Here is a 10720-nt window from a genome sequence, read left to right as displayed (position 1 = left end):
AAATATCAGACAGTTTAGACAGTGACCATAAACTATTGCAGTCCTGCTGGCATGCAAAATTACTGGACAGAAGAAAAAATCCTCTGGCACTGTGGTGATACATCTCCGTGCACACTATGACTGCTCAGCAGCAGTGTAGTAAAACATCCCTGAGGCTCTCTGCTCTGTGGGCGATTTGTGAAGAAGTGAAGTGCCGCACATAGTACCGACATTCTGTAAAAGCCCTCTGGAAAAAAAAGTCTTAATTTAAGCATAGATTAGGTGTCTGTTTCAGTGAGCTTTTCAGTACATTTACATCCATAAACATTTGCTGGATTGTGGATCACAAAAACATGCATTAGAAATTTTTTAGAAAAAGTTTATGCTGAGGCCGCCACAGTTCTTCACAGCACAGCCTCTGACCCCACTGCCTCCTGGGGAGCAGTGACCATCCTGTCAGGAGTACTAAAACCTGTTGGCTGGCTTGGTGCTGCTCTTTCTTCCTCACATATCTGCAGTCCCACTGGTTTGATGTTATCTCCCTGTAGACAAAGATTTTTCCATTAATTCTGCAGTGAAGGAAAGTTTGTCATATTTCTTAAAAAGCCACACTCCTTCCTACTGCAGCTGGCAGCCTTTGACTGCTTCTTCACATTGAGCAACTCAGTGCAGTGGAACTGCCTTGGGCTCCCTGGCACTCTCCACATGTGAAGGCAATTCTGGGATAACAGATCCGGTGCTCAGGGAAAGAAGAGGGACTCAGAAGCCCTCGCTGAGATCTTTTCAGTTGCATTCACCATTGTAACCTGTGCAACTTCACTAACCTTAAAGAAACACATTCTCCTTCACAGCAAGTGCTCGCATGGCAACCTTTAGCTCTTCTCAAGGTGAACTTTCTGAGGCTTCATGTGCTCTGTGCACCGGTGCCTGGGTCTGTGAATGCAGCTGAGCTGCTGCAAACTGCTCTGATTGCTTCTCCTTTGTCTTACTGAAATTTGGATTTTTTCCTGACATTTGGAAGTGTCTGGTAATTTAATAAAGATCTAATCACGAGCTGAAGGACCTGTCACCAAAAGAGATCCCCACAATTTAGCAACTTTCCTTTCAAGATCACTGTCTGAGGGAAGTTCCCCATCTCCCAAAATTCTCTGGACATGGCTGACCTTCTTCTGGTGGCGCCTTCTCCCAGTAGTGATACTTTTAGTAAATGCAAGGATAAATCTCAGTGTAATTTAAGTGGTAGGCAAAAAAGCAACATGCAAAAAAAAAAAAAAAAAAAAAAAGGAAAAAAGGAAAAGCAGAGATAGAAGCTAAAGGGCAGATTCTGCAAAATAATTGTTTCGCATGGGGCAACTTCTAGTTGATTTGTAAATGCATGTACAGAAAAAATATCTCCCAAGGAATAAAAAGAGCTCACCTTGCACAGCTCTGTTATTTGGGGGTCACTAAGGAGAGTCAGACGCTCATGCTAAAAATCTGTAATTAAAGGGGTTTTGTGAAAAACAGGTGCTTGCAGCTGGGGGAAGACTGAATGTTGCAGCTATGCTGAGAGGCAGGACAGGCTGAACCCTCTGGCCTTACTGAGACACCACTCTAGGCTGCAAACCATAGACACAGCTGGAATGAGTGGGACTAAACTCCCTCTATTTGGGTCTGACCAAAGCCTATAGTCGATGGTGGGGAGAGAGTAACAGATGCTGCAGTTACAGATACTTCTTGAGAGTATTCTTGTGGCTTCCAGTAGTCTGAGGTTCAGAGACTTCCTGATCCTGGATGCAGTTGGGTAATGAGAGCAGTGTTTTAAAGGCAGCAGAGTGCCGTGCTACCACAGGGATCACATGCAGCTGAGTCACACAGAGTGCTTCTATTGGTCTTGTTGCCCAGGGAAATGTATCCCATTCACCCTGCACTTTTATTTTCATGCCCATGGCATTCAGTCATGTCTTCTTAGGCTGCTGTCATGGCCAAGGCAGTGAGCCCCCTCTCTAGGGACGTCAGCTGCTTTTGCCCTCAGGACTTGCCCATCCCAGCTACCTGCCTAAGGGCATGGAGGCAAAGCTGAAGCCTGCCAGAGTGCAGGCTGTGGTTTGAGGATACAACAAAACCAGGTTTTGGCCATTTAATTCCAGATCAAAAAGGACATCACCATGTAGCACACAGACTCCTTCCTGATTCAAACAGGTCAAACATTTTTGATGGATTAGCACTGTGTATAAAAGTCTAATCCCAGGGCAGGCACTGTGTCCTCTCTCCCACCTGGTAGAAAGCTGGCATGAACAGCCACCACCAGCCTAAAATCAGGCACCATAAACCAGCCAATCCAACAGACACAAGTCTGTGTGCCTCCATCTGCTCCAGACCAAGCCTTTGGAGTTATTCCCAACACAAAATTCATCCTTGTGGAGACTCGGAAGGAACAGGAATTAGATATAGTGGATGTCCAGAGTTCTCACCTGCTTGCTACCTGCCACTTCCTATCGGTGGCAACTCAGCTAACTTCCTTTGATAAATATGTGGTTAAGAACTTCAGAAAAAAAAAAAAAACCCGACAAAGAACAACCAAAACTTTTTCCCCTCTTTATATGCATCCAACAGATGTAACTGACTTCAGTATGAGATTCACTCAGATTGCTGACTGCACAGTTTAATCCAAATCTTTTCAATCTCCAGAGTTCATCTAAATATTAAAAGGCTTGGAAAAAACAGAGGTTCTTTAAAGCTCGGTTAATGGAAACTTTTGTCATAACTGGTAAAAGGTCAATGTGGTTTTATACAGTATAATGGATTTACTGATGAATGGAACATTTCAAACTCTCTGATGGGTTTTATCTACTTTATATTCCAGATGTTAATATAAGTAAATTCTCTAAACTCACAGACAATTTGTCCAGTATGACCATGCAGCTTATGATGGTCATTGCAGCTCTTACATGGATTTTTGAAGTAAAGCTGTTAAATTTTGTAATTTCCTTAGATCCTTCAAGCATATTAAGAAATACAAGAAAGGGCTTTTCCAGCACCGGATACAAAGTGAACTGGAAGAAATTGGAATTCAAAACATGAAAATATATTAAAGGATACTGAATAAAAATGAAATGAAACAATTAATTTGGTTCCTTTTTCTTCCATGTATAATGACAAAAGGACACTGAAGATCACTTCACATTAGCAATCTCTTTCTCCAACAGTTGATATGTATCATGAAATCTCATTTAAGGGTCAAAGCAAAATATACATGGGCTCATATACAGGGGTTCAGAAAGGCAGAAGCAAAACAGTAATGGAGAAGTTCCATTACAAAAGGTCACCTGGAGCACTCCTAGGCATTGCAGGGTGGTTTTCTGTAGTACCTTTTCTAATACATTTGCCAGTGTAATTTTTTTAAACGTTTCAAGTAAATTCTGCCATTTCCCTTGGATATTATTTCACATTATAAAAAATATGACAAAAGGCTCTTTCCTGGCTATCAAGTCTAAAAATTTCCTTTTTATTTCATTCTGGTTTTAGGTGAGGCTAATTTATCATCCTTGATGAGAGGCTGATTTTCTGCATAGCATGCTTGAATGATCAAAATTTACCTCCACCCTATTGGAATTAGTAGGCTTTCAAAACAAAATTTTAAAACTTAAATTTGCTTACTTTAATTGCTCTGATCTTTTGTGATTTATTACCTTACTTCTTGGCTACCACCTCCAAAGTGAGTTTTGATTTTCTTATCTTGCCATGAGCCTTTTAAAGGCATTTACCCCGCTGCAGTAAAGGCTCAGAGCAGGCAAAAAATATTTTGAAAATGTATAGACAGTCCAAATTCACAGCAGGGTATTTATTTATTTATTACTTCAGGAAGTGGGAAGTATAGGTCCAGTTTGCTGCTTGCTGCTACTCACAAAGCTCTTGTGCTTCCAGCAGTTTTCCACAGGAATAGAGCCCTTTTCTTTTTGCAGTCCTTTTTTTGCTGCGCTCCATAGCAATAAGAATTTTCTCTAAGTTCCTCTGGAAGCTGAAATAAATCTGATGTGGTACTAATACGATGCTTTATCTTTACAGTGCCACCACACCAGTGTCACAAGTCCCTCCCTCTGCCCCTCGCTCCCTCATCCATCCCTGTGGCCCATTGCCCTCCCACAGCTGCAGGTGCCTGGAGAACCCTGCTGGAGGGCCTGGAGAGAAACATATCGGCCAAGTATGACAAAGAGCTTGTGATCATTCCTAGCCCAGTCCCACAAACAGTTTTGTTGCCACGAAGCCAGGATGGAGCTTTGAGTCATAGGAACAGAAACAAATGGCTCAAGGCATGAGAAAGAGAAGAGAGAGGAAAACTCTTAATAAGGCACTGGTGCTGAACACTCCACACTCTGAATCTCTGACCTCATCCCCAATATTTATTTATGCTTGCTCTCCTCCACTGAGAATCTCATTTTGTTTACATGAAAAAAAGCCCTTTTTTTGGTTGTGTTTTTGTTTTAAGGACAAGGATATTCAGCCAGTGGGTACTTTAATAAGTATGGACTCATAACACAAAATTTGTTAGGCTAAAATAAACCCTTAGCTTTCCTTAATGTGCTGTCATTTGTCCAAGTGCAAGTAAGGACAGGCCAGAATAGTAGGCTGCTGCTTGGGGGGTTTGTGTGTGCATGTGTGTTAAGTCTCATGTGGACAGATGAATTAGGGTTTTGAGCAATTCTGAGCATATAAAACTAGACTACAGAAAAAACCAAGGGGATATGAGCCAGCAGAGGAGGCCTTTTGGTTAAAACTGGGAAAGATCACATTAATTCCTGATTAAAATCTCGAGCACCCAGGCAAACACAAGTGATTGTGGTAGTGTGGATGCCATGGGACAGGGAGAGAGAAACGGCGTTTCTCACAGCGGCTTGTGAGAGATTTTAGGGAGTTGGAAAGATGTGATAACTTGTTGACTATAAACAATTTGCAGGTGGTGTTTTTCTACCTTGTTTTTCTGTTCCTCTCAAGGACAGTGCGTGAGAAAGACGTTTCTGTTAGTTAGCCAATAGAATAGAATCTATCGTACCACTCTATAAAAACTGCGCGGTTCGTTTGAATGAAGCGCTTCTTCGCCTTTGCTACGATCCTGCCTCTCGCCTGTTCCTGCCCCGACCCTGGCGCGCGAGCGACATGGTAGCATGATTTTCTCAAAGAAATATCAATGAATAAATATGTGCATGATAAGGAAGAGGGATGGCCTTATTCAAAGTACTTCACTGAGAAGGCTTTCTGGCCCCCCAGAATGGGCCAGAAAGGAACATGATGAGCAGACATAGGGAGAAAGACTGGCAGAATCCCCATAGAATTAATGTTTTGTTTTCAGCCTGGCAATAGAGACAGTATTTTATTTTCTGACAATAGCAGCCTGTGAGAAAGCTCCATGTGTGTGTGCGTGTGTGCAAGAGTCAAGCTGGGCCTGAGGAGTCAGGGCTATACTTGGTGGTGACTTGAGTTTATGTGGCCCCAGTTTCATTTGCTGTAATTAATTTAATGGGACTACAAATCTGACAAGGTTCGTTCAAGAGAGTTATTAAAGATTCAGAAAGGCCTAAGTGATTTGATTTAAACTTGATTTTTTTTTTTAAATAAAGCCTGATTATTTGAAGCTGTCACGTATTCTTGTGCTTCAGGGAAGGGAGTAATAAATTAGGATTTTTATCTTGGACTAATTTAAGGCTTTCCATAAAATTATGTGAAGAATTCACAATGGATAATTTATTTGATTAATTTTACCGCTCTTCTTTGCTAATTGTCCCCAAGCAGAGCAAATTTTTCTCAAAAGTGTTTGTTACTAAAATTTATTTGCGAAGTTTTTCCTTTAAAAAAAGTTCTGGATCTGCAGTTAATTCATAACTAGATCTCTGTGAATACCTGACAGTCATCCTGTGAGACAGGAAGGTAGAGCTGGACACATTTTCCTGGCTAAAGTCCCTTGTTTACTGAATATCCAGTCCCTCAACTGGGGACCCTCTCAAAGTACTTTGGGGGTCTCTTCTGACTTGTGCAAGGTGAGGAGAAAGCTAAAGTGATAAATACCTCATCTGGTCAACCTGAAGATGTAGCTGGGAAGTGAACTGCATCCCAGTTGCACCCCTGACTGGATAAAATGTCTATTAGGAAAGGTAAAGACTGAACCCATTGGCTGTTTCTGGTGTATTTGTCAAAATATTTGCCTTGCTTAACATTGCTATATCCTTGAAGAGAGGATGCAAGAGTCATGAACTAAGTCAAAGAATGTTTAGACAGCAAAGGTTGCAGATACTGCAACATCAGGCTTTTCAAAAGTGACCTGAGATGTTTGTGAAAGTGCCAGGGAACACCTACTGGTACCTTTGAGCACCTAAATAATCTCTGAATATGATGAAAATTAATATGAACATCATCCTTCAGAATTTTTCTGCTTTTTTTCAAGCCTTAACTACCTAAATTTCATTATGACTGAACCAGGCCCTTCCTGAGGGCCAAATTATAACACTTAGTTCTTGGACAAGAAGAAATGATTACAAATCAAGTCTTTAATAATTTAAACTACAGAGAGTAATAAAATCTGACATTTCTCTATTGGTTTAAAAAACAACACAAAGCAATGCAACAGAGACCTGCTGTGATGACAGGCTAAACTTCAACTAAGAGGCAAGACTTAATTACACTGCCCCAGCCTGGGTTCAGAGTAAACTAAAGAGTGCTATATGATTAGCTCCTCTGTGCTTTAGTAAGAAAAAGGGAGATTGCAACATGGAAGCATCTGGCACCTCTCAGAACTTAATTAAGGAAATGCAAAGAAGCTACTATTGCTATTACGATTTCTCCTTGGGGCAACAAAAGACAAATGTAGTAAGTAGGAAAGGAGAAACTCTGAAATATGAAGGAACCTTCCCAAAAAAAATACTGAATAACTGAGTTTTCATGGCTGTCAAGCCTTCTGTTCCTTATCTCCTGAGCAAATTGGCTTAAATATTATATACTAAATTACTGAGAATACTGAATGAGTTCTGCTTTGAAATTGCTATTTTTTTTCTTAACTTTGTTTTTTCCTTTCACATCAGTGTTGGAGAGTGAGTGTAAAATATTATTATGCACCTACATTAAAGCAGCAGCTGTTAAGTCTTTAAAGCTGCTCAGGGATCGTGATTCGGCTTCAGCGAATGCCTAGTTGAATTATTGCCTAATTATGGAGAGCTGGTGTACTTAATAAAAAAATCTAACTGAAGTATTTAGCTTTTAAAATACCCTAGGATTTTTTTTGCCTTATCAGATTATTTTTGTACTTCATGTTCAGGGAGACATCCAAACAGAACAGAGCAAATTTATTGTTCCCAAAGAAGTGCAAATCTGTTCTGGTACTGCATGACTGTTAAAAAAGAAAAGAAAATGGCTAATCCCAAAGGGAAAAACAATTGAAAAGGAAAGTTACTAAAAGCTTGTCTAAAAGCTGTTTCATGTTCCTGTTTGTTCTTGTTTGTATCCCCATTCCTCCCTTTTTAATTACTATAACTGCAAGTTGATAACTTTTAAAAATATCAGAATATAGTAGTGCTGGAGTAAAGCTATTTTATTTAATTTTAATGGGGTTTTCACTCTGAGCAGTTATCCTGGAATGTTCATAGTAGGACAGCTTAATCCAGACCAATTTCACAGAGACCAGCCCATCAGACCAGCTCTGCTCACCTAACAGATGCTAAAATAGCTGTTCGATTTAGACAGACTCAGGGCAGTGATTCTAAGAGAGAGAGACGCTCATTAATTTAAGATACCTGGTCAAAAAAGAGTCAAGCTGTTGAACTCATGCCTGTTTTGAATTCAAAGGTTTTTTTTAAAGTATATGATGACCTTCTCTGGACAAATTTAGCATCCCTTAGCCTTTCCTCCTAAGCACAGTTCCAGTAGGACCCAAAAGGCAGCTTTCAGGATGAAATGTGCTGCTGGTGCTCCACGTGGCTGCAGCAAAAGCAGCCAGGGGGTGCTAGGAAACAGCACAGTGTGTTTGGAGTGGGTTTGTTAGAGAGGAGAACTGGCGCTAAAAGCTGCATATGTCACACAAGGCTGACATGACATTGCCTTTGACACTGATCTTTTGAAATGTGCTACTTTGTATGCAGCACTACACCTGGAACCTCAACCTGAACTCACTGACTGTAGAAGTTCTCGGTCAGCTTCATCACTATCATATGAGTGAGGGTGTGATCAAGCAAAAGAATAATAAGAACATATGTTGCTTCAAAGCAGCAAAGAATGATTGTGTAAAGCAAAAGTTTCTTTATTTTTTATAGAAAAGGTTAGAAATTTTAAGAAAATTTAAGTTATGCTGAACTGCTCCTAAGTATATTATCTATTAAAGCTTCTGATCTTTAATATTTGGAAATGCAAGTTCTGGGAAATTAAACCAAACCCCATTCAAATTAATATATTTGTGCAATTCAATGCCTTTCCTGCTTATTTTCTTCATTTTGAGCTCCTCATCAAGTCATATGATCATCAAATTTTCAATTAGAATTTCCCATCCTTCCTGTCTGATTGGCTTTTTTTTTTTTATTGCCATATGAGAGATTTTGTAACTCAATGAACTTTATAGAGAGGCACTTCTGCAAACCACTGTATAAAATCATGAGGTTGTGTGCTGAGAAGCTGCACTGAATTTTGACTATGGTCATCATTGTTTTGTGCTATTGTTTAATAATTGCTATGGCAAATGTGTGAGTCTATGAAACCACTGAATTCTTTAAAAAATCAATGAAATAGTGCTTATCACTATAAGAAACCCTTTGCTGATCAAGGCAGACAAAATTATAGACATTATGAAACTTACTGGTGTATTGTGCTTACAGATGCACAATATTGACACAACTCTAGTTGTGTAAAAAATGTATGTAAGCTTGAATTTTGCTTTTAGTCCTTGCCTCATCATGGAAAAATACATTGTCATTTGCAGCTTCAGGACTGGAGTTGGAACCAAGCGATCTCTTTTCTTTGAAGGGAGATCTGAAAGAAGAATACCTGGAAATAGATGTCAAGAAAATTGGTCTCTGATTCCTCCTTAGTGGTTCCTCTGATGTCCTGGGCCAAGAGTCTAGCACTACCATTAGGAGTAGTCTCAAAACATGAAAAGGACTGCCTGCTTCTCATCACCTTAAAATGTTTCTGTATGCCCATGTCTTAGCCTTATCCTCATTTTCCTCATTTTCTTGTAACCTGTTCTCCTTTCTCAGTAGGAGCACTGGCTTTTTATTCCCTGGCTTTTTATTCCCTCCTCTTTCCTCTTTGGAGAAACAATCATAAAACTCTCAACTACTTAATTTCTTTTCTTTTTCATGGTTCACAGATTGGTGTTTTGCAGTTATCAGACCCCTGTTCAGGAACCAAGTTCTTTAGCATATCAGAAATACAGACTGAAAAATGGCAGGGGGGGGGAGGGAATGGCCTAGTTTTGGTTACCATGGCAGCAATGATAAAGTATAGTCTTATTCTCAATTTTAGACTACTGTTCCTGTAGTACTTTTTGGAATTTATTTGGTAGAGGCAAGAAATTTTCCCCTCTAATTCCTTTTGTAAAGCTTTCTAATACTAATTCTGCGTTGAGGGAGAAGTAGAAGTAGGGTGGAACTAACAAGAAGGGAGGTATGAAGGGAGGCAGAGATGACAGCAAAGAGAAGGTTAGAAACTGTTCCTTTGTGGAAAGATTTGACATAAGAAGTTCCTCTGAGATGTACACTGAAGATCTGTGCAGAGGCTCTCAAACACTTTCAGTGTGGCTGGATAATTAGAATAATACAACTCCATTGTGAGGTTCCAAGGCATTGCAGGTAGAGCAGATTTTGGGAGAAGTACCCTGCCTCTGTGGGCAGGATGAGTGCCAGTTTTCATTATAGTGTTTGTATTTAACAACTCAGCTAAAACTCATCATGAGCACCCTAGCAAAATGTTTCAGATCAGAAATAGCAACAGCATGATTCCAGGATGCTGTTATGTTTCTGGGAATTGCTCATTACTGGACCTGCTTGTTTCTATGACTGCAAACTAATTGAACCTATTGTTTCCAGTTGTGTCTGCTTCCAGTGATGGTACAGGGTCAGGCAGATTCCTCCTGCATGGTGAAGATTAGCACACAATTGCACTTCCTAGAACAGCCAATTTAGGCAAATTCCCTGGAAAGAACTTCCCTTAACAGAAACAAATGGGAATTTTAAGTGAGTTTCATGCATTGAAAGGATGAAGCCTTTTGTTCTTTCTAAGAAAGACAGCTAGATACCTCATGTACTGTTTTCTTGTAAGTGCTCTTACAATCATTACTTGTCCTTTCTCCAGTTCCCTTACAAGCTTTTCAGCAGAACTAAACTAGGCAGGGTTGAGGAAATGTTCAATAGTTGTACATGTATTTTGCTAAGGAGACAGAAAGTTCCCTTATTTTAACAAACAGTAAAGAGTATAGTGAGGTCTCTCAGAAGCCTGGAAATTAGATGGACTAGCAAACCACAAATGGTTCTAAATGACCCTTGATGGAAAATGAACAGAAATATAAGGCCAAAAAGTGGATTGGCTGGTCAGGAAATAAAAGTTCTTCTCTAGTGACGTGTCATCAACACAATATTCCATAATTACCAACTGAAACAGTGTCACAGACCTGTCCTGCACAAAGGCCTTGGCAGCTCTTCTCTATGATCTCACTGTGCTGCTTTTGGGAAAGTCATTTCTGTAGAAAGCTAGGAAAGAACTGAGAGTGTCTTGTGGTAAGATCTGA

This window comes from Haemorhous mexicanus, chromosome 4 (genome assembly GCF_027477595.1).
Source record: "Haemorhous mexicanus isolate bHaeMex1 chromosome 4, bHaeMex1.pri, whole genome shotgun sequence".
In the NCBI taxonomy this organism is placed as follows: Eukaryota; Metazoa; Chordata; class Aves; order Passeriformes; family Fringillidae; genus Haemorhous; species Haemorhous mexicanus.
The sequence above is the reverse complement of the archived record's forward strand: the minus strand, read 5'-3'. Positions refer to the sequence as shown.